The 6,368-nt window shown below is 39.9% G+C and overlaps 1 protein-coding gene across 1 annotated transcript in view; it reads left to right on the top strand.

The window, feature by feature from the left end:
• The first annotated feature begins 2,324 nt into the window (after nt 1-2,324).
• The window catches only part of npas2 (neuronal PAS domain protein 2), a 70,873-nt gene continuing 66,829 nt past the window's right edge, over nt 2,325-6,368 (top strand). The window contains exon 1 of the mRNA XM_058088276.2: nt 2,325-2,592. The gene's annotated coding sequence lies outside the window, so the exon portion shown is untranslated. The remainder of the gene's footprint in view (nt 2,593-6,368) is intronic.

Here is a 6,368-nt window from a genome sequence, read left to right as displayed (position 1 = left end):
CTACATTAATAAAGATATTTAATGTGATTGCTCCACTTGCAAGTAATGACAACCAAAGAAATTATCATACGGACTCAAAAAAATCTATAAAATCAGAGAAATAGCAGTAATGAGCTGATGCGTGAATGTGTAATGATTGCTAGTGGAGCTGTTAGAATGATGTTTTAGGGAGGCATGTGACTCAAGCCCATCCATCATGGTGTGGAATTGATTGTGCAGATTTTTGTTCCCTTTGTTGTGGCTGTGTGCACTCTGCAATGGACAGAAAAAGAAAATTGCCTTTAAGATCATTTATACGCTACAGTAATAGCATAGGCTCTATACACTGATCCGTACAAACATAATAAAAACTGTCGCCTTATACTGTGATGGCTCCGCCCTCTCCGGCGCAGCTAAAAGACCTCTGACATGTGGGGGCATGCACGTTTCAAGACTTTGGTATCTGTCACCGAGACGCCAGGGAGACCTCTGAGTCGGGAGTTTGGGTCTCCATGGATCAGGACATCCCATCATGATTGGAGAGCGGATTGAAGCAAGAGGCAAAGTCGACAACTTTAAACACTTTGTGTTGCTCCTCGAGCGATTCCTAAGACATTTGTACAATGTGACACTTGTTTATGTAGGTCAGGGGTGTGCAAAGTGTGGCCTGGGGGGTTATTTGTGGCCCCCAGCTTTTTTTTTTTTTAATTGGCTTGTTGCACTTTCTAATTTCAACTTATAACTAACATTAACTGCATTTATTTCTTTACTGCTCATATCTGGTATGTTCACACACAATTTGACCCTAATATGTCCATATTCTGTCATATACTAGAAGATATTAGGAATGGAATGGTAACACAATACTGCTACTTCTCAATAAAGTATCTATCTCATTCCAGTGTAGTCCATCACTGACTTGGAAACTGCTAACAGTACATACCGCAAAGTCCAGCTTCAATCAAGCCCAGATTTTTTTATTTTGTGAAGACAACCATGAACATCTGTGGCAGGGCTATTCTCTCATCAGCATGAGCAAACACATGTTTTGTGTATTTGAACAGTCATACAGTTTCCAAATGTGTAACTAACTTGGAGAGACGTGTCCTTACTTTGAAATGAAAGCTTCCTCACAGACCTTTTTAGATGGTGTATTTATCTTGATTGAAGTTTCGTGTAGCACATACTTTTTAAAAATATTGTTATGTAAAATAGTGATGGACATAGTATGTAGACTTTGCTACATACTTTTGCTACATTTCTTTTCTGACTTTTAGCTAAATTTTTTGTAATTTTTGGAAATAAAACAAGCAAATAACTTTTCTATTAAATGTTTTATTTTTTAAAGGGTAAGCTAGTTAGCAAAAAATATATATTTTTTCTCTGATAAACAGGACTTGGAAATAATCGGTCAAATATTGTATTACTATTTGCTTTTTTAAGGCTATTCCTACCCTGAGTTATATCTTGCCCTAGCTAGCTCGCCATGGTGACAAAAATGTTTTCAGAAATAGGAACTAAAAGTAACAACATGTTGCATTCACAGACATTCCGAAAATCATGGTCTTGAAAAAAAAAAAAAACAGTAAGTGGATATTCTTATCTCTCACTAACATTAACATGGAAGTTGAATTTGACGCATTTAAGTATGCTACCATAATTGAATTCAAAACATGCAAATTCAACTTAAGTTACGTGCTGTCTTTTAACGCAACCCGTAGTGGCTGATAATAATGGTTAGAACGTGATTCTGCTACTATCGATGAACAAATTATATATATATACACAGTAAAAACAAGCATATTTCAAGCAAAGGTGCAAATTATGATTAATCATGATTAATTAATCATGATTAATTAATCATGATTAATTTGAAAACGGAAAAGACTAACTCATAATTTAACTGTTTTCATTTTCCTTTATTTGGATTTAATAAACTTGACTTTTAGTTGACTGCTGTTCTCTGTGGCTAAATCATTTTTTTTTTCATTTTGAAGCTAATATAAGGATGTGATTATGTTTTCTGAAACCAGAAAATGGTCCGTTTAGTAGTGAATTTTCACATAAAATGAAAACGTAGAACGTTAAATATAATTGTGTTTGGAAAATGTATTTGACAAAGTACTTAAGCACTTTTTCAAATACACTTTGTGAATTGTGAAAGGTAAACTATTAGAAAGATAGCACTTTTTGTGTATGAGAGAGCGATGTTGACGATAATACAGTATATTGACGATAATACATTATCGTCAACGTCGCTCTCTCACACACAAACTTGCTGTGTCCAGTGGGCGGGGCTAAACCGTGTCCACTCACTGGCTGCAAAGACTCAAACGTTCAAGCAGTCCTCATGTTCAGTCCGCACAGCGCGGGGTGTGATCCGGCGTGTGGCGTTTAAATACATTCAGTACCGGGACACTTTGGGTCCGGACTCCTTGTTGCTAAAAAGAAAAAAGGGCGGCCTTTGACGGACGGAGACGTGAAAGTGTTAGTTTCATTTCTGGGCAACTTTTTTTTTTTTTTTTTTTTTTTTTTTTTGGAATGTAGGACATCTGTTTTGTGTCGCGGCTTCGAGCTTCTGCGTGTGTCTGACCTGCATTTCGAACAAGTCAGGTAAGAACATTTTGTGCACTTTTCTTACTCGGGACTTTTGTGCTGTTGTACTTTTACACATACACGCATACACGCATACACGCACGCGCGCAGGGCTCACTTTAGCACACTTAAAAGTACTCAATAGGTTCCGTTCCATATATATTGTGACACTTGTGAACGAATTCCATATTTAGCAGATATAGCATGGAGACCTGGAAAACTTTATTTTTTTATTTGGAATGATTTATGCCTAAATCTTTAAACTGGAGCCATTTTTTACCAGTTTGCTGGGGTTGGCCAACCGCAGCGGTGAAAAGTGATGAAGAGGATGTGTGCTGACAGCTGAGCGGGTCGAGACGGGTCTCTCCATGACTGACTCAAGTGGGCTATTCAGTGCACCATATGCTCCTTTTACATCATGCTGCTAAACATTTGGGCCAGCAGCCTCATGACCCGGACACTTGCCCCTCCGGTGCTTATCTGCAGTGCTGTCACTGCGTAACAACTTGGACGAGGTGACTACAAAGTATGAGAAGCACTGGAAAGGGTGTTTGAACTGAACATGCAGTGATGACATAATGTCTGACTTGGATATTGCATAAATCAGGACTAGGTTAAGTCAGCACAGGATCGTCATGATACACAAGCCAGTAAATATGCATTATCATGTCAAGTAGGAACGTCGAGCAGGTTTTATTTTGACATGTAATTGCGTTTCCGCGTATGCACCTCGAAACTATGCTGTGCCGAAGGTTAGTTAAGTGATGGCACAGAGCCTCCTCTCAGATGTTACAGAGCATGGAAAAGTAGGTTACTGGGCCATGTCCCGCAAGCTTAAACTGAACGCTAGTCTGACTATTGCTAGAGCTGCTTAGTGTGACTGGGCATGCACAAATGGCAGAGGTCTGTGCAGCAGCAAAAGGGCTCATTTGTGCCCTCTGTCTCTTTAAGGAAACAGAGCCACAGCGTTCCACATCAAGATGAATGTTGAATGTTCAAGAGTGGTGCATCGCAAACACACATGGAATATGGCTGGATTCTACTTGACTATAATTGCACAGCAGGCAAACTCCCAGGCTTTAAATAGCACGAACGACTAGGGTGGGCGATATCGATCCCATACCAAGTAAATACAGATACCGATATTTTTCACTTCAAATTTTCCAAGATCACTGAATGATTTTGCTCACCATGATAAAACACAATGAACATATTTTCTAGCCATGCACCGTGCCGGGGCTCGAACCCGCGTTCACAGATCACCACTAAATGACAGTTGCGCAACCCTAGCCAGAAAGCCGAAAGTCTGAGTTGTCCACTTATTGTCCAGTGAGTGAGGTCTACACCAGCTGGCATCAGTTAGATCAGGGGTCAGCAACCTGCGGCTCCAGAGCCGCATGTGGCTCTTCAGACTCTTTATTGTGGCTCCCTTTGCAATGCTTGAATATTTTTAACACCCGAGTGGGGAAAATGCACGTCTTTTGTAATGAGTTTTAAAAAATCCAACTTTGTCTGAGACCATGAATGCATCCTGAGTGAGTTCTGACTGCTATCCAGTTCAGTACATGAAGGAAAACAAGTAATACTTACCTACAAATCTAAAAAATAAATTCGAGATAATTTAAAAACAGCGGCATGGGAACTTGTTTTTACGTTTACAGTAGTTTACACATACATTTATGTAAGTTTATCTCCAAAACTAGCAAGAGTACTCCAACTCGTCTTTTCTTATCTGAACTACTTTGATACCCCCAAATTCCCTCCAATGTTGTTTTAAACATACTATATGTTTTGCGGCTCCAGGCTATTTTTCTTCAGTGGGCATTGGGTAAAATGGCTCTTTTCATAGTAAAGGTTGCCGACCCCTGCGTTAGATAAACAGTATATCAACACATAAATATATGAAATATATCAATCCTATCTTATGTTAGCTTCCGATTCGCCATCCTCCAATTTGATTAAAAGGCAATGGAATTTTGCCCATTGTTTATGTGAGACTTGAACATGCCTCTTTCGTTCTTCTGTTCATTCTAAAGATACAAAATCAGCTAAAAAAAAAAGGGGTACACCCTGGACTGGTTGCCAGCTAATCAAAGGGTGCCTATAGACAAACAACCATTCACACCACACTCACATTCATACATGTTTTTGTAATGTGCCAATTAACCTGGCATGCATGTTTTTGGAATGTGCCAATTAACCTACTAGCATGAACCTAGCATGCATGTTTTTGGAATGTGGGAGGAAACCGGAAAAAACCCACGAGGAGAACATGCAAACTCCACACATGGAGATGCCCAAACGGGGAATCGAACCCAGGTCTCCTAGATGCCTGAGCGGGGAATCAAACCCCAGAGGTCTCACTCATCCTCAAATGTATGTATTGTAAACTTAAGAAAGGGTTTCATATGGTGTGGGGAAGAAGGACTAAGAAGCCAAACATTTACCACTTCCACACGGAATAGGAGGAACTCTTTTTTTCACTCTATCATGTCGGACATGCCATGGCTGACTACATGCAGTTTTAAGGGAATGTCATGTCATGTCATGTATCATCACACAACAGAGGGAAAGAGCTGCTGCCAATATTTAACAATATTTCTTACTTGGTATTGTAGTTTGTGATGATGTACAAGTGTGTACAGTACAGTTCTCCAGAAACCACAATTATAAACATATCTGATAATATCTTCTCTGGCGTTGGAGCCAGCAGGACACATTGATTTCATTTTGTTTTATTGTGTTTATTATAGGACTATTGTGTTTTTAGCTGTGCTTGTCTTATCTCTGTTGCACTTGCACTGCACTTTGTTTTCAACTGTGGTTGTTGTTTAGGCGCTTGAAATATAAAGATGTTATGGCATGGTGATATCTCTCTGAAAGCGCCAACCAAAATGGAGTATGATTATCCTTGAACAGGCGGGATTTACAGCAATACAGTCGCTCTTATTAGATAGTGCAGGTGTAACTAATGTTATGCATATTTACCTTGCTCTTGCTTGCATTTACAGAACTGTTAATCCTGTTATTGTTTCCGAAACCCACCGCACCGTCAGTGTGAGAGTTAGATAGGGCGCTCTCATGTTACAGATACAGTATCTTTGTTGCTGTGTAGCTTGTTTGCATCTTTTTCACATTTGGAAAAAATATGTCATGTCACCTAAAAAAGGGGCAGAGGTAAAGAATGTCCACTTGTCCACATTAGGGTCACAGGAGGACTTAAAGTGATTCTTGGTGAACTAAATTGTTCCCCAAAGAAGTAAACGCATGTAACCACAAAGGCCGATGTCTTCAGGTCGGGTGAATTGGGGATCCTTTAAGAGAGCATTACTGTGCAGTGTGGCCGGGAGAACTGACTCAGCATTTTATCAGCCGTTAGAAGACCCGCTCATGTCTCATCAGGATCAGTGGTTCAGCCAAGTAATGGAAATCTCTGTCAGAAATGTGATCAGGTGACGTTACGCTTGAATTGAAAACAGCGTCCTCGTTGCAAACAATGTCTGTGTTGCTGAACAGCACATAATGACCTCTTTAAGATGTTCAGTTATCACAGGACGGCAATCTATTTGTGGTGGATGGGGATGGGGGGATGTAATGGCGGCGTCGTAGATGCAATTGTAATGGGAAGTAATTGTCCCATCTGAGCATTTTGGTCTCCAAAAGTCCCTTTACTTGAAAAAAAGTATCGCAACAATGTTAATAAGTTGGCAACACTGATCCCTCCTGCTACATATTGTTATTCTCTGGCAGGCAAGGCAGTGCATGAGGTGTGTTAACAAGCAGAGTGAAACACA

This window comes from Doryrhamphus excisus, linkage group LG21, assembly GCF_037039965.1.
Source record: "Doryrhamphus excisus strain RoL-2023G ecotype Guam linkage group LG21, RoL_Dexc_Guam_v1.1, whole genome shotgun sequence".
In the NCBI taxonomy this organism is placed as follows: domain Eukaryota; kingdom Metazoa; phylum Chordata; class Actinopteri; order Syngnathiformes; family Syngnathidae; genus Doryrhamphus; species Doryrhamphus excisus.
This window is presented reverse-complemented; position numbering and strand designations above follow the sequence as displayed.